This window comes from Gymnodraco acuticeps, unplaced genomic scaffold (assembly GCF_902827175.1).
Source record: "Gymnodraco acuticeps unplaced genomic scaffold, fGymAcu1.1, whole genome shotgun sequence".
Taxonomy (NCBI): domain Eukaryota; kingdom Metazoa; phylum Chordata; class Actinopteri; order Perciformes; family Bathydraconidae; genus Gymnodraco; species Gymnodraco acuticeps.
Genome location: NW_022992351.1, coordinates 3937395 through 3963647, shown reverse-complemented (window position 1 = coordinate 3963647; position 26253 = coordinate 3937395). Strand labels below are relative to the sequence as shown.

The 26253-nt window shown below is 42.6% G+C and overlaps 1 protein-coding gene across 5 annotated transcripts in view; it reads right to left on the bottom strand.

The window, feature by feature from the left end:
- The window catches only part of rerea (arginine-glutamic acid dipeptide (RE) repeats a), a 123857-nt gene that overhangs the window by 82902 nt on the left and 14702 nt on the right, over positions 1-26253 (bottom strand). Inside the window, exon 2 of one of the 5 annotated variants that reach the window (XM_034209263.1) lies at positions 12162-12242. The exons of 1 other annotated variant lie outside the window; for it this stretch is intronic. The gene's annotated coding sequence lies outside the window, so the exon portion shown is untranslated. Of the gene's footprint in view, positions 1-4657; positions 5270-12161; positions 12243-26253 lie in introns of those variants that run through there. 3 more of the 5 variants (XM_034209261.1, XM_034209265.1, XM_034209266.1) reach the window with 3 other exon arrangements.

The window sequence follows — 26253 nt, the reverse complement described above, 5'->3', positions numbered from 1 at the left end:
CCCAATTTCTCACTCAACGTTGGCTCCCGAGGTTTATGTTAATTAAAGATATCAGCTCTTCTGCTGTGCACAAAACAAATGAGATGGAATTTTCTATGAACAATCAAAGCACCTCTCCGGACCTTCATCACTCTCTATTTCAGTAGGCACCCACTAGGGGTGTTGAAAATAATCGTTTCTACGATGCGGACGTGGACGATTCGGTATCGATGCAGTGACGGAAGATAATCGGTTATAGCGTAGTATCGTTGCTTCCTGATTTTACGGCCGCGGCTTTACTATAACGTTTTTTTTCCTGTCACTTTAATATCAAATCGGTCGGTGACGCAGAGATCAGGGAACAGACGTGACAGCGGCACAGCAACACCAAACACGGAGCAGTCTGCTTTATCCACCAACACAACACCACCAGTCCAGAACCAACAGCAGAAGGACCCGCTCTGAATCACTCCGTGTCGCTGCGGCACAGGGATTTATGTTTTTCAAAAATAATCGCGTTACAATCATGTCAGGTTTTTGGTGGATTTAATTAAGTCTTGGATTGCAGAGTATGAATGTCCTCTAGCAATTTTCAGACGATATATACGTGTGTAAAGTTTGTGAAGGCAGGAGGAAAAAAGCTTTCGCGATCACCGTCTCCTCTCCGTTCCTCCAAACCCCGCCCCCTCCCTGAAAATAATGAGTGACAGGCTGATAGTGACCCGATAGAAACTTTATTATTCACTTAATCACTGAGATATAATGAAGCTAACTTAATCTCATACATTCATGGGATTTATGTAACAGTAAGACAGAGAATGTAAGTGTGCACCCACATGCAGTATTTTTGTTTGTATATGCTATTGTAAATACTCCTGTTGTCTGCTGTGTTCAGACTCAAGTCCTGTGTGTGATGCCACATTCAGGACATTCAGTGTCCCTTTTTTAACAGAAGACCGTTGCTAGAAGCTGCAGCTAGACTGCAGAAGCATTATTTTTTTGTTTTTGAGGATGGAACAACTTCACACACAGATATAGGGAGGCTAGACCTATACAATTCATTTATTTTGGTTTATAAATTAATGTCAAGACATTTATGTTATTGATTTCTGAAGCACTTTCTAAATAATAAAAAGAGAGTTCATATGTATTTACTGCATGTATGCATTGATGAAAAATAAGCCATGGGCAGTAATATAGAAAATTGAGGATGCAACGCATTGGTATGAATCGTGATGCATCGGGATATCGAATTGAATCGAATCGTTGACAGGATAATCGTAATCGAATCGAATCGTGAGACCAGTGAAGATGCACAGCCCTGGCACCCACCAGAGGGTACTGCCTCCTTAGCAGTGCTACCATTGTTTCATGTGTACTATGTCAATCAGAGGCTAACATATTCTAAATGCGTCACCGCTGAACCACTGTCTGGAAGGACAATAGGTCAGGAAGTGGGGAGATGGCTCATTCCATGTAGAAATTACACCCGTCTGAAGAATCAACAAGACCCGAAGAGATTATTCATCGTTCGTCAAAACCATGAGTCTGCTTCTATGTTGGGGGATGGAAATAATACCAACAATGGTAAGGGAGGCCATGACTTCTCATTGATTTTCCGCCAAGCTTTGTGACAAGGCGGCTCTTGCATTTCTGTATTGTTTGTGTCAGACGGGCCTCCCACTTTTGACCCCAACAATACAGTAACTGTGAGCCGTATCTTTTATGTGACGGAGATGTATGCAGTACGACCACACCTCCATAACCAAATAGCTAGTGTTGTAATGTACCTGTATTTATTTGATACGCCTCTAATAAACAGTTTGTGGGAAAAGTGTCAAACATCACATCTGTTTTAATTTATGTTGCTTATTATAATAAGAGAGATGGAGTTGTGTCTTTGTAATCACAATGGGCTCCAGTGGAGATATTCAGACATTTACCCCAATGGAAAGCTCTCAAGACCCAATCAGGCTAACTCATTAGAAAGACAATTAGAGCCAACATTGCATCAATTACAATTTCTGTGATTCTTTATGCATTACATCACGCCATTAAAACAACAACACACAGACAACCTGAAGGTTTGTCTACTAGCTGCCATCATCCTGACACAGGGAGGAAAAAATGGGGCAGACACGCCGCATGGTGCAATCCCAGTGAGGGCCATCATACGAGCAGATTAAATAACGTTTTTCCAATGCCCTGTCAAACATTCAGCCGCCTCTGAGGAGCTAGACAGCCGTTACAGCCTCACTCTATGAAGCATCTCTCTCTCTGTATGGTCGGAAACAGCCTCTTTGATCCGGATATCGCCCCTCAGACTCCTCAGAGGTGACACTCATACACGCGCCTGTATGTGAGCTGAATGTTTACTAGATCTCTGTACCTTGTCAGCAGTAAGACTTGTGTTTATGAAGGGGGTGACTCATAGTGCCACTATGATTCCCTTTGGTTTACATGAATCAACAACGCAGACTGCAGATTCAGACAAAGATCAAATTGCACAGCAGATTTAATTTCCATCAAATACCAGTATGAAACAGTGCAAATAGAAAGGACGTGAAATGATAGCGACAGTTGTATGGTAGTGTGTAGATAATTAAGATTAAGACTGCTTTATTCTTATCTGATAGGAGTCTTATTGTGAAACCCTCAGTGCTCTCTTCCCATACAAATCTCACACAGCAGAACAACTCGGGCTCTTGTGTACAACTCCATTAAGAGGTCGGACCACTTCCTCTTTCATACACTCCACAAGTAGAGAAACTGAATAGCTATCCTAACCTCTGGGGGAGTGTAGAAAATAACATTTCTAAATGTGTTCAGATGCAAGTTTTACCACATGATAGTAAATGTTATCAACACAACTAAATTGATTTGTATCTGACTACTGGTTACCATCTCAGACAGAGGCCTACCCCTCAAGTCAGTGACCACCAAAACATTAATAAACCAGAAAAAGTCACCCATACGACTTGAATGTGGGAAAAAAACGTATTGTTTATTTCATCATAATGTCATCCAAGAATGGCTGCCCCAAAAAAAAATGAATCACTTTGAAAAAAACATGTATGAAAAAAAATAAACATAATTTGGCAAGATTCCTCCCCTTTAAAATACGAAAGCACACGTTGGCACTTCAGCATTGTGAGTTACTGGAACACTAAGGAGAACAACCACCATTCACTTTTGAACTATAATTGCACCACATGCCTTATATTATGTCTCATATTCACATTCACATGACTTTTAAAACCGAATGAGCCTTAAATGTTAGTAAATGTCCTTTATGTGTCCAGCAATGATACATTATCTGCAGTGTTGGGGCCATACATTAGCTCATGCAGTGACATCCCACTCAAGTGGATTAATCACATCTAAATCATTAAGATAGAGGTCACTTCGCAGCTAGCATGGGGACAAATAAAATGCCACAGGAAGTTGAGCATGGTGGAGATTAGCTCCCCACAATTAGCAATGCAACATCTGAGTCCATGTAATAGCTCAGTGAAAAATGCAACAGCAGAGGGAGGATTTCAGGAAGGGATTGTTTTTATATGGCGGAGATTAAAGCAATCAATGCCCCCCCCCCCTCATCCTGGATTTGTATCTTGTTTCAGGGCTGAAGCTTGCTTTGTGCTTATGTGGATTCAGCTTCTGACTGGAGTCACATGAAGACTTACTATGACCAACTGTACAGTGATTTAAGTAAACAAGCCCTCCTCCCCCTTCTACTATAACTGGAAAACATAAAATAAGCCGCCTTTCAGACAAATAACTGTAGTCTGCTTTCAAATCCTAATCTTCTCCCTCCTAAACACACACACACCAGCCCCCCTTGCTCTTTTCAACAACAGGCCCAGACCCCCCCCCCCCACAGTGAGAGCTGCATGTGCTTGGGCCAGAGTTCATGGCCTCTGGGGGGCTGAAGGGGGGAAGTCAAGTTAATTTGGTGGTCCTTCAACAGTTTGCTGGTTCAGCCGGTCTTTTTTGCACAACGTCCCCTTCCCTTCTTTCAAAAGCACTCAACTTCTTTCCATTAGTACAGTCCAATAATCAATTTATGACACCAGCAAGGCTGTAAATCCAACAGCCAATTATTTTTGTGTGAAACTTGGGGAAATCCCACCCATCAAAAATGGATGTGCCACTGACTCATCAAGATCCATTTCAGCAGTTTTCCCTGTCAAAGTGCAACTTTTCTTTCCTCAAAGTTGACTTTGAATACAAACACCTACGTAGTTTTTGTGTGTGTATATTTCAGCAATGTTTTCTTTCAAGCTCTGGTTTGTTTACCTCATTATTCAGCTTTTTAAAAAAACAATTCGCTGCAGAAGCCCTGTTCCACGCTGGCCAGGTCATGGAGGTTGCCTGAGGGTCTGCTTCACAGTCCAGAGAGAGCCAAGTTTTACAACAATGCAGCCAACTTTCAGCTCGCCGGAGCACTCAGAAACATTTGACTCGAGGTCACACACGCTTCCTACTCCTGGTATAAACAAAATTAATTCACTTTTTGCTCAAAGTCTAAGTACTCCCCGGTTTCTTTCCATCACAATATCCCAAAATGCCGTTAAGCTATCACCCACACATTGCTCTCCCTGTCTGCGCCCCCCACCCCCTCCTCCGCCTCCAACCACAACCGTCCTGCAATCTTTTTTTGTATTCAACTACTCACCCGCCAGTCTGGTGATTCTTGGAGTCCCAGAGACTGCTTCAAAAAGAGTTTAAAATGCGATCATAGACCAAGATGACCCACCGAACTTAAGCCAGCTGGGCCACATCCAAGAACCAGGACGAAACGAGGCGAACAAGGACACTTTTTTTGTATCCCCCAGGTTTTTTTTCTCTCCTTTTAAACCCACTGCCCGCACGGAGGGGCTCGGGCGAGCACTTGCTTCAACAAAAGACGGTTTCACTTTACTGAATTACTGTTCGCGTCCGAAATGGCCGTGTAAAGGCACTGTAGCTGGTTCCCGTCTCGGTTCTGCTGCTATTTCCTTTGGCCGTCTTGTTGTTGCTGTCGATGATAGTGTCCACATGAAAAGTAACACAGCGCTGTGAGTTGTTTCGAGGGGTAGGAAACCAGCGCCGTTTACAGGCTCTGCTTCCTTTTTCCACACACACGCGCTCTCTCTCTCTCCCCCCCCCCCCTCTTCTCTCTCTTTCCTATGCACATACACTCTCCACGCTCTCCCTATCGCTCCCTCAGTCTCTGTTAAACCCCCCTCTTCCTCTCCTCCTCCTCCTCCTCTTCAGCTGTTCAACAGACGCATCCACATGGCTGACCTAGTCTTTCTTTATTCAGACACTAGTGAAGGAGAATTACCCCGACCACACTCAAAAAAAAACCGAGCGAAACAAAAACATGGACTGGATTCAAATGATCGTCAGGGACAAAAGGGTGGTGTTGGTTGGGGTGGGGGGGCAATGGGGCTGTTGATTGATGGGAGCCCCGTAGGGAAACGCTTCTATATGTGTGTGTGTGTGTGTGTGTGTGTGTGTGTGTGTGTGTGTGTGTGTTTGCAAATGCACCAGAAAGCGAGATGCACGGCAGCCAAAGTGGCCCGACCGATCAATGGTAACGCTTATGGGAATGTGACTAAAACACTAAGGGAGACAATGAAAAGCCGTGAAAGCTAGTAGTACTAGTGCCTTGTTAATAATGGCTTAATAACACACTACATGTTTTCTCTCTCTGCACAGTGCCACAAAGCAATGACACATTTTAATGAACGATAAATAAAAACATGAAATGCTGATCTTAAATACAGGTCGCTGATTTATATCTGAAAACATTAGTAGCCACACGCATCTGCCGGAAAATACACGAGAGGAAAGAGACTGAAAGCAGCTCAGGCTTCTGGAGCTCATTTGCATTTTTGGATAATTAATTAATTAGTCACCCCACCCATTAAAAAGGCAGAAACAAGCAGGGATGATAATGTGAATAGGCCATTAGCAATATTTGGGAGGCAGATTTTAATGGCTAGCAATGCACATCACATCGAATGTGATCCTGGTAATTTTCCAAGGACTCAGTATTAATTTAGTGTTGATTTGAGCTAGAAAATATACATTACGATGTGTTTTCTTTTTAACTGGAATCTGTCAATCACAATAAACACAGGAGAAGCGTGAAAACAAAGATGGACTGCATTGAGTTGTAAATTAATAGGATGATTTCCATGTTCCCGAGCAAGTAGCTTGACACATTTTCATTGTCTTAAACATGATATTGGATCACTGTCAAAAATCCAATTAACTAAAGCAAATAGTTGGAGCACTGGGTTCTTTTTGCACTAAAGCCAAACACTGGCAGCAGGAGCGGCAGGCAGTAGGGATCAATAGCAATTGAGTTGAGGGTGGTGTGCAGGGGGTCTTTCATTGTGCTACAATCCATGTTGGTTGTCTTTGCTTTGAGAGTGGGGGTGTGCAACAAAGTGCTGCTAAAACCTATCCAGCTCCTGAGGCGACTGTCCTGAGCAGTCCATCTCCCCTCCATATAGTAACCTAACACCACAGGAACCTCAGCTCCTCCCTTATCACAGTATGTATACATTTCACAAGGTCAATGTTTATGATATGTACACACAGTCTGGCTCCTTTACTGAGCAACACAAACATCTAGAGGATCCTGCATTGATAAGAAGCATGTCCCTCCTTTTCCGGCTATATTTCAAGCTTTAAAAAAGTATTCTATTAGGTGTAACGCAAGGAGTAACCAGGCAACATTTTTCTGGGGGTGAAGTTGGGCCTAGACAGCAGTGAAGGGTGAGTGCAGTGAATCCTCTCTGAAGGCAGAGCAAAGCTGGATTGGCTGGCGGGGCAGGCTCCCCTCCCTGGCAGATGAGATCCCATTATCAGGCAGACGAGAACTCCACCTCCAGGATTTCACAGCTCCTCTGTTTATCACATGGCTCTGTCAAGTTGGGCACCATTAACCGATAATGAAAGGAGACAACCGGTGCAGTTACAAGCAAAGCACTCCACATTCTACAGGCCTAAGCATGTATCTGGGAAGCTGACTGTGTCTATTCAATTCTGTTCAGCATTCAAACGGCCCATCACAATACCTTTTCCCTGAGCACCCCTCCTACAGCTACAGTGCCTTCGATCCCAGCAGAACAAAAAACTAGTTTACTTGGTGCCTCCTTTTAATTCAGAGGAAATTAAATCTAACAGAACTGTAGGCTGCCTCGGGAATAGAAATTACAAAACAGTCTTTGTCTATAAGATTATTAAAATATAATTGGTTGTAAAAAGTTAACCAAAACCAGTATGAGGGAGAGACACAATAAAGCAACATAAACTATCATTTGGAAATATGTTTTCTTCATCCACATCAAACATTATTAGTACAAGTGTGACTAAACAAAAAGACTGCAAGACAGCCACTGAATCAAAGGCCAACATGACCCCCCCCCCTCCCCGTCTGACTACTCCTTTCATGGTTTATAGGATTCTGTAGCCACTTACGCTCATTAAAAATGAATACTTAACAAAAGCTGTGGCTGACACACACTGTTTGCTTTAGCCTGATTTCTCCACAGTGTAGAAAAACAAGCCACTCACAGGCTACAAGCAGAGAGCAAGCGAGAAAGAGACATGGGGAAAGTGCTTGGCGATACAAGTAAGTCAGCCAGTAGCTGAAACAACAGAAAAAAAGCGACATGGATGACTTAGCCAAGCCTGTGAGAGACTTGGCAAGCCTCAGAGGCACTGGCCTCTTAAGCACTCATATCTAGTAACTTCATTTAATACATTCACCAGGGATGAGCAGACAAGTTGAAGGAAAAAAAGGGATTGAGAGAAGAAAACAGACTTGTAAACCAAAAAGGAGGGGTAGGTTGTGGCGGTGGTGTACTTCAGAGGCTCGATTTTTAACACATGACTAAATCTCTACAGTGTAACAAGCTAACTTCCCCGCTGCCAAAGACATAATACAAGGAGGAAAGAAAACTTGATTGGACCCTGAGACAATTTTACAATTTTCAGGCAGGTATTATCTACAGAAGCTGTTCTTCTCATATTAAAATGTGAACAGTGCTTTTCCAGATGGGGCTTTAAAGCTGCGACTCTCTCTTCGCCACACGTACTAAATCCATAAAGAACAAAGACTCAGTGTGACTGCTGCTTCAAGTTACTGTTCCTCATACTGCAGCAAGTGCTGATAGGCCTCCCCTTCACTGCTGGGAGGCAAGCAAAAAAAAGGGCTGACTTCAAAATCATTCATTGCTCCTTTTAGCCTTCAAGGATTCTTAAGAGAGCACTTTACAAGTGTGGGGAATCCAAAGGGAAAACAAGGTCCTACACGACTAATTAAAACACAGACTTTGCCTGGAGGGGGCTGAGAAGGGGAAGCAATAAAACAATCCTCTCCAATCTCCCAACAAAGTAACTCGAGGAAATTATATGACTAAATATAGTTAACTACATGCTTGTGGATATTAACATTCAACTACTATTGCTTTAGCTAAAAATAATAGCTCTCTACAGTCAAATGTCATTCCAAAAATGAAAATGGGACCGTCAAGAATAGTGATTACACAGCTCTCTAAACAAGCAAACAACCCTATTATGGTGACAAAACAATCACTGAAAATCCAGATGTCCTCTGGAGACCATCCAAGCACACAGCTAGGTAATTAACCTGCTACCTAGCCCAGCCTTTTAAATGCGATCATTAACACAGTTGTAAAAATGTGAAAGAAGCCGAGGAATGGTATTTAGCTTCAGGCAATCTGAGCAAGGTCTAGCCTCACGTAGCTATCTTGTTTACTTAGCTATTCACAGTCACATTTGGCAGCCTAGCACAACTCTGAAAACCAAGACACATGTAGGCTACATATGTCTAATGTCTTTTGCCAAGCTACACGCAGCAGCCATTTGGTAAAAACTATTGCATATGAAATATATGAATGTAAGTAAAACCTGATTCCAGATGGAGGTAACTGCCACCTGGCAGACAAAGAATAACAGCATCTTTACTTTAAAAAATACAGAAAAACCTGATTAATCATCAGAAGACTTTGATAATGGGAAAGAAAACAAACTGCAGTTAATGTGGGCTCACATTGTTTCCATTAGATCTCAGCTATGCTGAACATAGAAGAAATGAAGCCTCACGGTAGTAGATGGATAGCGTGTCGGAAAATGCCTAATGAACCAGAATAAACAAACTCTGTATGGCAATAAACTAGCACACATAAAAAGTTGAAAAACAATCACAAACAAAAGCCCACGTGTAATAACTTTAGCATTCTATTTCAACAAGGCCCCTGATTTCCACATTCTTCAAGCTCTCACATGGACTTTCTATGTCTGTGTCATTTCTCCAGGCTAAACAGGGCCTCATTCATCTGAATAAAAGAGCAGTTCAGCCGAGAACAGACACTGAGGAATGAGACTGTATTTCCAAGAAGGCCACAGAGAGACAGAGTGCAGGCTGTGGCGAAAGAGGAAGTTTCACATTTCAGGCAGGCAAATCCTTTTGTGAACAAAGACGCAGCAAGATAAACAAACAGTCCATGTGTCAGATGCTTAACTCTGGAAGCAGTTAGTAAAATCCTATTCCAGCAGGGTGAAGCTGCGTTTGAAAGTCATCAGCAGGCAGCATGGCGGACGGGGGGGGGTTCGTGATTATGAAAGCAAAAGAGAGAGTGGCGGTTGGGGTGTGTGATTCCTGTGTGGTTACTGTCTCCAAGCTAATCGGCTCAAATAGCCAGTGACTGCTCCATTTCACACAGAGCACATGGCTGTCTCACCTCCATACACTGCCACCCTATGGAGAGTGTGTGGAGGTGCAGCCGTGTGCTTTTACTGTGCTAAAGGGGAGGTGGAGCAGTCAGAATCTCATAATGTGCAAAACAAAAACTCCCAACACTATAATTCATGACAAGCATATTAAAATGCTCAATATGATGCAACGGGCCACAAAGCTGTATTTTTCTTCCCCCCCTCCAGTACCAATGCTCATTCAGAAATCAATTACTCTCCTCTGGTCACACTTGGCTGCTCTCAGTTTGTAAGCTAATGATTTAGCCATCTAGTTCACAGATAGATACTGATAACAAGAATACGCCCATTGGTTATTAGTCAGAGGGATAAGAGTCCTTCAAGATAATTGTTCACATCTTGAACTTTTACATCTTGCCTTCCTCGCATTTATTTATGTTTCCTCCCAATTTGGCATGAATAATAGCAGAGGAGTAATCTCAAAGGCACATTTTCGGTCAGCATGTCAGCGCTGGGCTGGGTGAGAAAAGGATTCACAGAGACAGCACACGGACAGGGTGGTGAGGCTGTGTTGTGAGATTAGACTGTTTTTTGTGGGAGCGAAATGGTAAAATGTGTCTTGTGTGCAGCCGGAGCAGACAGTTGGGAGATCAGTGGTGAGGTCAAGAGGAGCCACTTAGCTGTGCTTTGGCCTTCTCACCCCTGCAGCGCTCAGAATCAACCGCTCAACTGTGGGAGTAGATAAAAAGCTTGGCAGCAGACTTGCAACTGGAGACGGATACATTTGCTAATGCATGCAGGCTTTATTTATGGCATTTTAAAGGTACAAAATAGAAATGAATGGGAATAGGTAGGAAGGTGGGAAGCTTGCTCATTAGACAGAATATATATTAGGTTAGCCTCACTACTAGTGCAGATCCCCAAAGGCACTACATCGAGAGGCTTGTTATGAACAAACAAAGCAATAAACAATGCACAGTAAAAAAAACTATACCTCTTTCAATTACAGATAAACCATGAAGGTCATTGATTTGTTTTCCCCCCTCCACTATTATCACTATCATTTAATATTAATACGCAAGTTAATGACAGTTATAGCAGATTTGATTATGTCCCCCCTACTGTACATTATTATTATTATTATAAAAGCAGTGAGACCAGAAGAATATATGTCCCTTTGATGTCTGGTTAGGATATAATGTGCGGAAATCGGAGAAAAAGTGTTCGCCGTCATTTATGATTACATGGCGAGACCACTACTCTTTGTCTGTATTGTTTGGACTTTATGAATTAACTGAGCATGGGAGTGTGCTTCGCATCATGCTGCTTTGGACACACAGCATTACTAATCAGAAGTGGTGAGCTGGAAATTCGGCAAATTGCTTGTTTGGATGCACATACTCTGCATAATGCATGAAGCATCTAACATATTATAGATATGTCTGTGCCCTTGTGTGTGTGTATGTACAAGTGGGAGAGACTGGGGAAATGAGAGATAGGCCAGCGCCGTTGATATTGGACATTGAGCAGGGTTGAAAGCTAACAACATGCGGCATGCTAACTGTCTTTATAATATGAACAGCGGGGAATAGGCAGAGGATGCTTGGTGCATTAAGTCCACGAGTCAGAGGGATGGATTGAGTAAAGATGGATGGGTAGCGTGAAGGAAGAAAAGACTGAGCCAGGGAGGGAGTGCAAGCAGTAGCACTCTGTTCCTGCACACATCAGCAGCAGGAGGGCAGGGATGCGCGGAGGCCACAGCAAGCCAATTACCAAACTCATTAAGTAACCTGCTAGTCGGCTTTGAACTGCAGCCCCCCTCCATAACGTGGTTTCTCAGACGCTGTTCTGGACGGTCAGATAGGCGCTTCCTCTTGCAACTCTTTCTTTCTTTTTTTAAAGGCAGAAGTGGAAATGGCAAAATGGTAATCACATTTTCACATGCATGCATTCATTGGAATTAAAAGTGCAATGCAGAATCACAAGTGAAACCGTTTGGAGAATGATTGGTAGAACTATAGAAGAGTGGCGGCTTAAAAAGGTATCATGGTGCAGAAGAGAGATTTTGCACTGGTTGCAAAGGAAGGAGAAAGGGGTGCATTTAGGGAATGCTAAAACGTAGGGACACAGGCGTGGGTTAGCATGAGTTAGCAGTTGAAGGATAAATAAGTGCTGACAGGCTTGAGCTGTTCTCTCTACTGGAACACAAAGGAGAGGGAAAGGTGGCTGTGAGGGGGAGGAGGAAGACAGTGAAGAAGATGTAGCACAGTAAGGGGTGAGGGTGAGAGCACCAAGGGCAGGTAGAGAACGTGATCAAGGCCCAGTGGGTGGGGCAGGAGTAAAAACATTTTTGAGGAAAGGAGAGGGGGGGGGGGGATTAGAGCAGAGGGGGAAAAACGCTGTGTTAGTCAGCGCTCCAGTGTCACAAAGCATTGTTGACTAACCTTGACTGCATTCACCTCCTAGCTCTCTGCCACACTGGCTCTCAACAAGTATTGACACAACGACAGTCTGCAAGAGAAAAACTGAAGGGGAGGAACAGACACACACAGAGGACAGGGAGGAAAAAAAAACATAAATGATGTGCAAATGGAACAAACGAGGTGATAACAGCTTGACAGTAGAGGTGTATGCATGAATGAAGACGGCAGCCATATTTGGCATCGTGTCCAAACACATGGTGAACGCAGCCACTGAAAGAAGCTGCACATAAAATAATAACCCCCCCCCACCCATCTCAATGCAGTTATCATTTTCTTTTAGGAGATTGTGAGCATTTATTCTAAGCCAGTATTCATTTCCCTCTTCTCAATAAACCTCTTTGGATACACACAGATTGATGCACTCATACCTGCTGCTCCACACTGTTAAACACACACACACACGCAGTCCCCCCCCCCCCCACCCGTGAACCTCTCCATTATCCCATGAGCCCTCTCTTCTCTGCCTTGCTTGACAAGAGCTTGGAAATAAAAACATCACAGCTCTGCCTCGCAGCACCTGTTCAATAACATTGACATTTCACATTCAGCATCCGCGCACCGAGAGATTCCCTACATGTACTCTCTTTAACACCCGGAAATGCAACACACACACGCACGTTATCAATCTTTTACATTTCGTTGCTAGCTTTTTAAACCCTGCACAGACAAGGGATATGTCTACGTGTGCAAGGTGTAACAATACAAATTAATTGGTGGAGGCTTATCTTGGTTTTGTGGAAATAGCGTAGAGTGCAATTGTGTCCTTTTCATGCGAAACTGTTAAATGTAGTCAGTTATCATCCATCAATTATTTAAGTGTATTCATGTGATTCAATGGTTTGCAACGTATGGGTTACTTACAAAACCAAATGAATGATGAGGATCATTTAGGGGAAATTGTCAATGTGGTTGAGAATGATATATAATATAGTCCATATGCATGTCATTAAATGTATCTCAGTGTATTATGAGCTGAGAAAATTAATGACATTTCACAGACCAGATAAAATTATGAGCGACTAATGAACAGTAAGCACTGAAGGATGATTAGTAGGATTTTGCACTAGCTATTTTTAAGTCATGGCTTATTTCCAACACATTACCTATTGATGGTAAAACAAGACCGCATTCAGGATATTTACCAGGAGTACAAACATGTTTGTTATTATTCATTCCTTACTCCTGATGCAATATTTCAGCCTGCGCTTTGAGCTAAAATGGTCTTTTGAATTTGAAAATAACACCAGGTGTGCAGAGAATATCGCCAGTAGAGTATACGGTCAAAAATAGCACAAATCACCACAACGACCCTCCAGATAAGCACATAGCATTTATAATCACGCCATGATCAAACTCGACCAAAGAGGATTTGGGGGTCATATGTTAGATGTAAACATTACGTTCGATTTTTCTTTTAGATGCACTGGAACACTTTAATGCATGTTTGCATACAACAGTAGCTACCTGAGGAGAATATGAACTGTGCCGAGGGCCGCCGGGTGCCAGGGCTCAAAGGTGTCACCAGGTGCAGCCTAACCTGGGTGGCTAAGCAGGGACATCTGTTTGATGGCATTAGAGCCATCACAGCCCTGCCATAACCACAGATTAAATGGCAGTACATCTGAGGATTAGATCTGTGTATGAATAGCACACATTGATTTTGAAATCCCATGGGGACAGACAATGTGGCCAACAAGCAAACGCACACTTTTTCTTTTTTTTTTTTAAATCAGTCCGTGACTAACCCATCTTCATTTTAATCTGCTCATATTTTGGCCGAGAAGCTGTATCAAAATAGTACGAAGCATGTCACAACGTTCCTTTAGAAAACTGCCTTTACATCCAGTCTCTTCCAGTAGTGTCACAATAGAGCACAACAGACCTAGAAATGTCCATTCCTATATTCTACGTGTGCTCATGTGAGAGCAGGATCACTTCCATGCTCGGAGATTTGAGGGTTATTTTATGTGAGCACCACGAGGTGATTTGGACGAGGACAAAGACAAAATGGCCTTTCGTTCTTGAGCTGCCTGGTCGTGGGTCTTAGTATGCAGATATGCAGTCTCACACACTCAGCGAGACCTTTCTGACATGACAATCCCCAAATCCCACGCTGAAACCTCACTCCCTCCCTCCCTCCCTTCCCCCCCCCCCCCCCGACCACCACGGTCCTCGGGAAGCTGACTGACATCAAAGACAAGCGCCACACTCTCATGACTTTGTCTGTCTCCCAGTCACAGCCTGTGTCTCTGGCTGTCCACCACATGCCTGTCAATAAAGTCGCTATTTAAAAACACCTTGCTCATGCTAACCATTTCAAACACCTTCACAACATAACATGAAGAAACCAAAGATAGCCTGTGCTGCATCTTCACTGTAAGAGGCGGGTGTCAAGAGTGTTGGGCTATGAGCAATGTTTCCAAAAATGGTTTTCTACATAAAAGACAACATACTGTTACAAGGGTCCAAAACCAATAGCCATTCTTGGCAAGCAGACCTCCCTCCTCCAAAAGAATTGCATAGGGCATTGTAGCTGAACTAAGCCACGTATCAAGACATTACCTGGTGATTAGTGTGCGTTGTGAGGCAGCTCCATTAACCTTTAAGAAACAGTGTGGAGGCTGCAGTGTCTAGTCAAGTGGAACGCTCCCTTTACTACCTTTCGAAAAAAGACATGAGTGAGAGAGAGCGAGAAACTCAGTGTGACAGAAGAGCTGCTCCTGTTAGGTAAGCACATTGAGCCGTTAGGCCGGCACATTCATCAACACGCAGAACGCCAGTCAGCAGCACCAGTGGGCTCACTCTCCTCTCTGCCACCCTACTGTTACTGTGGGGGAGGAGGAGGGGGGGGGGAGGGGTGACAGGGAGGCATTTGCAAAGCAGATTTGGATCATTCGCCCCAGCATTTGGCAGTGCAAATGTTTCTATGCATGGTTCGGGTGGTTTTCACAAGCACCCGGCCCTAATAGATGGGCAATGGGCTGCTAATGATATCATTATCATACATGCACTGTAATAGTCTGGACCCGGGGAGTGCCAAGATCAATGGACGGCAAAAAATCTGGATCAATTGATTAGTCTGCCGCTGTTAAGCTGCTAAAACATATTTTGCGCACAGTCAATGTGTTGTTGGATAGGCTGTGAGTGAATTGGGTCTTCGCCTGCTTTCAGAGAGCAGCATCCAGGCAGGAGGTTATGCAAGTGGATCTGTGCCATATGAGATGTGAACTCAATTGGCAGGGCTGACGAGCTTCCTGCGCTCATCTTAATGTCAACCCAGCCACTACCATTATACACAAAGCTCCAAATTAGGGTTGAAAGGACTATTTATCATTCCTGACAAAGTGAAAACAGAGGAATACTTTTAAGCCATGTCTATTGTCTCTTTGTTATTGTGAAGTCACCCAACCACAATGTCAAAGTGGTTTTATTTTTGAAAACCATGAGACAATTGACAAGTGGAGAAAATGCGCTCAGACGTATTCACTGCACAAAGATAGATAGGTTTTGTTCAACATTCATGGTTGTGCAAGTGTCATTAAATTAGACTTTTCCAGTAGCAGTGAATAAATATTGCGTTAGGATTGTAGATCATAGTGGGATCTTCATTTTAAAGTGAATTCTTATTTACACTTTGACATTTAAAACTGTGTTAATTTTTGAAGGAAATGACAAAGGGTGTGGACAGAGTTAGTTTGAGTTTGTAACAAGTTCTGAATTATTAAGTGAATGAGTGAAAATACATGTTGACTTTTTTGTTGTTGTAGTAGTTACTAGGGTAGGCCTGGTAAGGATTATTATTGGGGGGCTTGATGTTACATTTTCCTTCATCAATTAGCGGATTGAACAGATCAACAGAAAATGAATATTAAAATAATTCTTAGAGTGATTTTAAGCAAAAATGAAAATAAACCCTCCCTATTTTTAGCATCTGATTTTGAAGGATTTTCTGGTTTCTTACTTTGTAAATGTCCTCATGGGATCTGGGAAATTGTAAAATGCCCTTTCCCCCCCAATCTTTAGATTAATAAAAAAATAAACCTGAAACAAATAAAATAATATTTTGTCATATAGCCATAGTATTTTTGGCAGGAGGAAATATATTAATTAAAGCTAATTAATTAAGAAAAACACAATATAATACTAATCAATATTACACAAGAAAATGCAGCTTCAAAATTGCCACAGAGTTTAATCAACACCTCTCTCATAAAATGCATTTTCAAAGCGTCACAACACTGCCATTTATTGCAGGGCTATTGCATTACCTTGAACAGATATGAACTTATCGTGTCCACCTCCTTAACAACGTTCCTGCTTGAGTCGTCTTTCCCTGCGACCGACTACTCTTAATCATGACTGTAATTTGAGAGCAGGCTGATTGTGTTAGAGGAAGCTGATTGTGCTGATGAGCAGAGAGCTGCTAAAGAGAAGAAAGTGGGCCATCCACTATGAACAAATTATGACAACGATGACAGGCGGGATAATATACACGAGGCTGTCAAAGAGACTGTCCTTTTTAAATGATTGCAAAATGCAAACTGGCCAGAAACAATCGTGTTGGAATGTATCTGTAGTCCAACCTTGAGATAATAGCATTGGCAACAGTTACACTTTTGCATTGCAGCAACACCATCTAAATCACATTTTAGTGGGGCCAATCTATCCACAGGGTTAACTCTATCTGTGGCTTTAGGCAGCGTGGTGCAACTTATTCCAGTATAGAAAGGCTAATGCAGGTAAATCACACCCAGTGGACTTGAATGCTTGACACTTAGCTTCCTGGCATACTAGCTAGCTTGAGTGGGCGAGAAATGAACCCCGTTATGTGTCCTGACATTTGGCCCTGCTCCCCGGCAAATAAAAACATGCCTCTCACTTACTGGCTGCCTTCGCCAACAGCCCCATACATCAACATTATAAAGGAGCCAGGCAGCCTCAAGGTCAGCTCAATTTCCTCCCGTTATGAAGTATCAGAATCACAGTGAGAGGGGGCACCCACACACATGTAAAGAAATGATTTAGGGAGAGCGGGGGAGGGGAGGGAGAGAAAGAAAGAAAATGGGGGGGATTTGGAGTGTGAAGGAGAGGTTGTGTGTAATACAATGGGGAACTGTGACAAATCACCAGGAGAGAGCCAGCCTCTTCTACAGTAAGGCTGTGTGAGTGTGGGCATCTTTTAGAAAATGCAGAGAGTATTAAGCCTGCTGGCTCATTCCACACGCTAAGAGAATACAGTAGTCTGTAGTTTAAGTAATAGGATTGAACAGTTTTTGTTCAACAAGCCGATTCCACTTGTGTGATCGCTCGAGTGTAAGTCTGTGAAACTACAAAGCAATTAGGCCGACTGAATTACTACTTCAGAAAAAGTGAATACGATGTTTACCATTTGCTGTAATTAATTTCTAAGCTGTAACATGGGCATAACCGCGACCTAATGCAAAATAAATGTCCTTTTTTCCCCCTTTTGAGATCTGGGCCCATTCATCACATGCCCAAGCAATTTGATAAATTACACAGAAGCATGAAAGCTGATCATTTGCGTGGCAGAGAGTGCAGTGCTGTGTGTTTGCCTCCGCCTGAGTCGGCAGTCATCCTTGGCTGACTCGCTGTCTGAGGTTTGACATCTTCAGCTAAGAGCCTGGGGAAATAACAGCAAATTCACTTAATGGCACCACCTCATCTATTCCTCATACAGGGAGAGGAGAGAGAGTTTCTTGAGGTGTTACAAAATGGCTGTGTGCCCTGCCGTCTCTCCCATCCGTGGGGCTGCAGGTGTGTGGGTAAACACAGAGTGCATTGAGATCCATCTCCAGCCTTGGTCAGCCATCAGATGTAATTTGCAGTCAACTCTGACCCTTTGCGAAAAGCCAGCCTGCCTGAGCTGCCGATACAAAGCTTTTTGTGGTGACAGCGTAATCTGGTATGATGCGAGTGTGTGTGTGTGTGGTCGCACGATATGTACGTTCAAAGACAATCATATAGAGTCCTTGACGCATTCACGCTATATAAACATCATGGTCCCTGGTAGACCCCCACAGACATAACACAGACTATAACACCCCCTTCTTGTTAAAGACTGTTGAAAGAACATCCATAACATTCATCCGTTTGCAACTTTAAAAAACAACTATGTATCTAATATATCATATTCCAATTACTTGTATATAGACTATTTTATTGTGTTGCACTGTTGGAGGAGCCTGTGACCTAAGATTTTCATTGAAATAACTACACTGTAGCTATGTACAAATGATAATAAAAAGCCTTGAATTTTGAATATATACCTGGCTGCTATATCTCAGAACTGTTACAGGATGTGTATTTTGTAAATTGTGTAATTCTCCTTTTCATTTTTTATCTTTAATATTTTGTAATGCATGCTCCTTGGGTAGCTCTCTTTGGCTCTTTTCTTGCTGTAACACATGCACGTTCCGCCTCTGTGGGAAGAATAAAGGTATTCTGATTCTGTGCATGGCAGTAGTGTGTGCATGTTTTTCTTTTTAAAGGTGTAAGTTAGCATGTGCGTGTAAAGACGTGTCTGCAGGGAGTGTTACAGGAGCAGAGGTGTAATAGCCCCTCTCCATCTTTACGAGAGTTGTTGCAGAACAATCCGAAGCAGCTGGGAAGGAGCCTGCTGCCTTGCAGTTGGATAACGTCTCGGCGTAACCGCAGGTATGCTATCAGTGCAGCCCCAGTCCCCTTAGGGCTATTTTCAGAGCCTGTGACCCCAGCGTGACTGGCTGGATGACGTCTCTGTGCCAGCAACACAGGAAGAGCAGGACCCCAAAGCACGCTGCTGCTTCCTCTCCACCGACAACATCTCATTCCAGCAGCCCTGAACAGCTTTGCTATTGTTCAGGCGTTTGACTGAAATAGATGGAACAGTTCATTGACTCAAGGACTGCAATTTTTCGATTGCTTACCCAATTGAGACAATGCATTATAAATCACTATGTAAATACGTGTCCAATTACCTTAACGTGGATGCTTCAATATTCAGAGAAAGCAGAATCACATTAAAACATGCATTCAAATTGCTTTATTCAACAGCATTTTAGGTACACGCACACCTTAATGGCGTGATGAATCACTTTCAGAGCTTTGACAGTATTTTGCAGAAATCCAACTCCTTGATAAAACAGGCTTTACCATCTGACTCAGCTTTTATGTAGCTGTGAGATGAATATTTAGAAAGATGAGTAAAGCGCAGTGTGATTCCAGACTCTGTACAAAGGCTATAACACCGTGGCAACATGATGGAGAGATAATGGTGAGGCAGAATGCTGGAAGGAAACTGGTTTCGACATAATGTGGAGGAGGTGTCTAAACATATTAATTGGGCTACGCAGTGTTGCGTGTTTATGTAAATGAGTAACCTACATTAACAGCTAATAAAAAACACATAGAATAAGGTCAATAGCTGCAGGCCATATGTAGCTAATAACATCCGGGCTGCAACTCATTTATTGTCTCTGTTTTATTCTCGACCATACGTTAGAAAATAGCTAAATGTACAACCAACAATCAAAAACCCAAAGATAACCAGTTTATAGTTCCTAAGACAAGGAGAACAAAATGACACATTGAAGAAGCCGGAACTATCCAATGGTTTGGATTGCTTTTGCTTTAATAGACAGAGCAGCTCATTGACTAGTTTACAAGGACTGCAATCTTTCAATTGTTTACCCAATTGAGCCAATGAGGAATCTCTATGTTAATACTTGTCCAATTACTTTAACTTGGATGCTTTAATATTCAGAGAAAGCATAATCACATTAAAACATTCATTCAAATTGCTTTATTCAACAGCATTGTAGGTACACGCACACCTTAATGGCGTGATTAATCACTTTATAAGCAAAAGTGTCAAACCATTGGATGGTTCCGGCTTCTTCAATGTGGTATCTTGTTCTCCTTGGTTGCAGTCGAATAGTCCAAAAATCAGCTCCTAAGTTCTAACCCTATCGTCTATTCCTTGACCTCTGAGTGAAACGTCACGGGGTTAAGGGATAGTGGATAGGAGAATTCAAAAGGACTTAGGAGACGAGACCGCGGTGCTTTGAGAATCCGAATGCACTTTCACTATCCGACGTGTGTATGATGCGCCAGCGGACGTCATGAATGTGCGTCTGCTGCTGTGGGGAAACTATAGAAACTACAGTTTTCTATACAGCGGACTACAACATGGATGTTTAATAAGAACGAGGGACTACTGTAAACTCATCTAGAGACTCTGCACCGTGCTCTGATGCTGTTGCTTTATGCTTTATGAACGTGGACAACAGAGAAACATATTCTTCATGACCAAAGTTGGAATTGAAATAAAAAAGTGAAACTTAGCTCGCACCCTCTCCCTCCGGTCCACATTAATACAAATGATCCCAATACGTATGATATGAACTATGAACATATCTTAAAATCAATACAAATGTATTTATTATAAATGTTAGTCCTTAACATCTATCACTGTGTATATCACCATTCAAACATCTTTTAAAAGTTGAACAAACCCCACACAGCTCAGTAAAGACTGTGAGATGTTGACTTTATTTGATCATTTCAGTAAAAACTAACGTTCATATTTCTCTTTTTGATTATAATACTGATGAACGTTCAGAACAAAGCACTTTGGCAACTTACCACATACGTTTTAAAAAGCTTAATAAGCACCGTAACTTTCATGATATCATTTCTCCGTCATAATCGGTTGTTTCCGTGAACGGCCGACTGTTGTGTGACGGCAAATGCTGCGGCCGCAAAGCATTGTGGGGCAGCATTTTCTCCTCTCCTTTCGGTAAGGGAGGTCCAGTGGTTCCTAAGCTAAAGGAGGATATAAAGGACGTTTGAAACCTCCTTTCCTTTCATCTAGAGCAGTGGTTCTCAAACTTTTTTCAATAATATACCCCCTTTGAAAAATAAAATTCAGCCAAGTACCCCCTAAGCAGCGCAAAAACATTTTGTTAAGGAAAAAATGCCTACATAAAGAGGTACAGTACAGCGCTGCACCATCAGCACTGATTTATTAAAACAACAACATTGTAACTGAGAAACACTTAAATGCTACATTTCAAATGTTTACAATCCATCACTAAATTCATGGCAAACCAATTTTAACATCAAGCAATAACACTAAGACGGCATTAGTTGCATTGAACTGATCTTTTTAATAAGTTGTACTTACAATGTAGTGAAACATGGGCTTGTGCTTCACTGAAGACCTTTGTCATTCTGACAGCGAGGCAACTGCAGTTATTACACTTCGCCTTTTGAAATATGTGTAACTCTGTTAATATAAAACCCACACTGCTCAAACTTCGTTACTTTTCCTAAAATTTGAATATTTATTTATTTATTTAGGGGTGTGGGGAATGAAGAGAAAAAAAATATATGAGCATTTTATGAGCATGGGTTTTTGACCCCTCATATAAACATATGCATAATGCTGCGCTATACTTTGCGGCCACACGCCATTGCCAAGCAACGCTTATTGTTTAGGTGTCCTTTGATAAGCAGGCAGTCATATCATTAACTGGAACTAGCTAGATCTGATAGATTTGAACATAAACGCGAGTGAAGTATAACCGGACGCGAGAGAGAGAGAGAGAGAGATCAGGGATCAGATCAGCTGCTGCTGACGGAGAACATGCAGCTCTGCATGATCACAGCTCCGCCGCAGACCGTTGAGTGGAGCAAAATTAAATACACTAAGAGTTAGACCTAACACACTTAGTTAGTTTATCTACTCTAGAAGTAGCTATACTAGTTATAAATATGTGTATTCTTTACTGTCGGGTCAGTTATTACAGGTTCAGCGAGCTGCACGAGACTGACGGGCTGTCAGGAGAGGGAGAGGAAAAGAGAGCACCCCGTTTACTTTTCCCATTTTATTATCCAGAATTACTGTAAACCTTTGAATAGAGTAGTTAATCTACCATTAGTAGTTTGTTTAAATGCATTACTTATGTTGTTTTTTTAATTAACATAACATAAATCTCACGTACCCCCTGCAGTACTCCAACGTACCCCTAGGGGTCCGCGTATCCCCATTTGAGAACCATTGATCTAGAGAATTGGAACGGCACTTATCATGGCTGCCACTGACGTACTTCCGGGTCATTTCACTCCGTTAGGAAGGTTCCTAAGCAAAATGGACTATTGGAACGCAACCCTTGTCTTTAGGAACTATAAACTGATTATCGTTGGGTTTTTGATTTCAGTACTTAAACATGTACTTAAATGATTAATAGATTAAAAACCAGACAGTTATGATTTAAAATGTGATCATGAGGATGTCATTTAAACGGCAATGTTTTCGTTCAGGGTGTTAACTAGGCACCAACACTTTCCAAGTCTTGCAACAGCTTGTTTGAACATAAAAAGGCACACCATCAGTCACACATCTATTGCTGTAGGTCACATTGTGGTCTTTGCATACATTTCCAGCAGTGGTGTCTGTTAATAAAGCAGCTGATAACGGCTAAATAATATCCAACATTCAGCTGATGGATGCCTCCTGTGTGTTCTCCTCTTGTATAAAGCTCTCCCTCCTCTCCCATCAGATTGAGTGGCTTCCAGCTACTCGGCTCCCCACGGTAAGCTTGTCAGCAACCTCTCCATCTCTTTTCTCCGCACCTGCACCAGACACCGCCAGTGTTCTGTCACCCACCTACTCCCCCCTGGAGAAAATGTTCTGCCCCTCCCAGTCAGCTCCCAGCAGCCCCTGGAGCAAGGGACAATTAAAAAAAAAACCGAGGCAGGAGCTCAGTAGAGCTGTCATGCTGGGGCTCAGATGGGACCTTGCTTGTATAGCAGCAGAGGTCGGGGGAGTTTTGTATTGGAGCCCAAAGAAAATAATTCACTGTGTCTGTTGTGCTTGAGATCAACATTCACTGTGGTGCAAGGTGATGGCAGCATATCAACACACTGAAAGCAGACTGGCTGGGGCGATATATTCAACCCTACAGTATTCACTTCACACACACATACGCACACAAATCCACCGCTATATTCTGGTGTCAGCCAATTACAAGCCTGCCCTGGCTGCCCTTGACTACACTCCATGTCAAAACCCTCTGCACTGATTTTTTTTCTCCTTCTTTCACTTGTCTGTCTTTAGGGTGTGAAATATTTAGCAGCCCCCATCCAAATACACCTTCAGGCACAGAGTCAGAGCCGTGTCCCTCCCCAGGTAAAAAGTAATGAGAGCGAGACAGTGGGGGAAGGGTTGGTGTAATATCTCATCAACATTATTAAATCATTGCCCCCCTCGGCAGTCCCTGGGTGGTCTCGAGCTGTGTTATTTCTCAGTCAGGGTTCAGCGGCCTCAGCTCCTAGGGTTGAGTTTGGCCGCTTTGTTAGCCCAGTGCTGTGCTAAGCAGGTGTCAGGGGAGTTTCCCCTCAATTAAGCAAAGGTAAAGTAATGCCTCTCACCGTGGCGGTGCCATGAATACATTAGTCTTGCTGTCACCACGGGCTACAGCATCGAGACGCATGAAGAAGACGGACAGCTGGCTGCTTAAACCACTGCTGGAGAAGGCTAAGCAAAATAGCACCAGTAGTGTATTGTACTTTATTAAATAAAAGCCTGTTTTAGCCGAAGATGATGGCCTCCAGGATATGAACTGAAAACCTTAATTTATGTGGCTGTCTGAATACATCAACATAATCAATTCTAATAATAACCTGAAACAGTAAACAGTGTAATAACATTTTGTTTTAGAGTTGCTGGGAGTTAGGCTAATGAGTTTGTCTTAGCTGTCTGAGTGGATGACACTGGAGGACACCGAATCCTTGTTGTGTTAATTAAAGCTCAATGAAATGATGCCGATGAAAAATTAGCATGACCCGGAGTCTCAGGGAGGGATACTGCCTGCAAAATGGATCACTCCGTTAAATCGTTGTGAAGGCGTGGCATATAAGAAAAAACTGAAATCAAAATAAATAATTTGAACCAATTATCTGATTAACTAAAATTGGCAACTATCTGAGGAATTAATTACATCAAGATTAGGATTAAGAACCTGTGATTTTTCTAACAAACATACAAAGGATATAATCACTCTACATATTTATAAAAAATCGTGTGAGAGTGATTATATCCTTTGTATGTTTGTTATAAAAATCACACTCCCAATCACATCAATCCACAGGGTCTTCGTACAAAACATAGTAAACTGCTTCTTGACATTTTCAGCCGCACACACAACAATCACCCCACTATTTTTCTCCAGCTGACAAAGCCAACTGAAAAAGGGGTTTATAAAAATATGTCAACAGCAGCAATAATGCATTTGTTGTCAGTCTTTGTGTGAGTCGTACAGTGTGCTGGACGGGCGAATAGAAAAGGGCTGATTGATGGCTTCACTGCAGACTGTCTGTCCACCTCTTTCCCTGATGAGACATGTCAATGTAAAGACACATGAATGCAGCAGCCTGTCCTCCATTTTCTCCTCCTCTCCTCCTCCCTTGTCAGAGGCAGGGAAAATGACGCAGTAAATACAGATGCTGTGTGCACCGTAATTCTGGGGCCCGCTGCCTTTTATCTGTCATGACAGCTTCTGCTGCTGTTGAAATCAAACGCCCGGGCGCGAGGAAAAAGATAGTATTCCCTTTAATAAACTGCCAGGCAGAGCAGAGTGAGAGTGAGAGTGGGAAAGGAGGCACTCTGCACCGGCCAGGCTTGGCTAAGCAGCGGCTGAGGGGAGAGCACTCCTGCAGGCGTTGGTTGCAGGCATTGGTTCCTGCTGCTCACGAAAGGCTCAGGCAACCAGCATCATTGCACTTACCGAGAGCCAATCGGTCAGCAGGGAGTGTTGGGCACTCGGCAGTGATATGCACACCGACATGAGGACTAGTGGAAGAGATGGTGGGCAGCAGTCAGCACCTGCTCCTGGACTAAACCACAGCCCCTCTGAGAGACCAGGGTCAATTAATTACATCCCTCTCTCAATGCTCTCCATTAGGATAAACAGAAATAAATGGAGAGCAATCTGAGAACAAGGAGAGCAGTGAACCTCCAACCCACAGCAACACGACTGACCAGCCCCTCCGTCTGCCGGTTAATCAATTAGTCATCCGCAGACTGTTTACTAATAGATTCATCAAATGATTAACTAATTAACTTACAAATACATTTCTCATCTGATACCCAAATGTGAGGATCATTTCATTTCATTGGCAAATCAATACTTCTGTGTTGAAAAAAATCCTATGTGACTTTTTTTGATTTATTTTTTATTAACAAAGCAGCGAAAACAAATTGTGAAGATATTGAGGAATATTTTGGTTATAGCTACAAATATTCTGTCGCTCTGCACTTTTCCAGAAATGGTAACAGCTGATACTGCCGTCTCAGACAGTGTTGTTGTGAAGCGTAACACACAGTTTCTCCTTAGGTTAACATAGTTATATCTCTAAGAAATGTTGATGTAGTTTGCACTGGTTTTTCTGTTAGCATTGTTAGCTGCTAGCCACTGCAGCTTAACTTCACCACATGAGAGCATAGAGGAAGCTATCATTCAATCAGTTATGCTCTTTCATTCATTCATTCATTCATTCTATGGAGAACTACTAACACGAGTGATCTTTGTGAAGGGAAGGCGAGGGACTAAATACACAAATATATCATTAATAATGAAAATATGGTTTGTTTGCAGCTTTGTTCTTGCAGTTTGCAATGCAACTACTGTAGGATTGACATCTCATCTCCCCAAGTTCTCCCATTTACACATTCTCTCTGTGTGTGTGTGTGTGTGTGTGTGTGTGTGTGTGTGTGTGTGTGTGTGTGTGTGTGTGTGTGTGTGTGAGACAGCTCTTTGTTCTGACCCCACAGCTGTCATTAACATAACAGAACCAGTTACTGGAAGCTCACATAAGCATTTTACTTCCACACAAACATACATGTATACATGCATCAATACACACATCACATCCACCCTTGACATACAGAGAGGGCGGGACAAGAGGGTTGTGCTGAAGGTCCCAAGTCCCCAGTAATAGTGTTGTGATGCACAACTGCTTAAGTTGAGAAAGTGGAAAAGCTAAATCACTA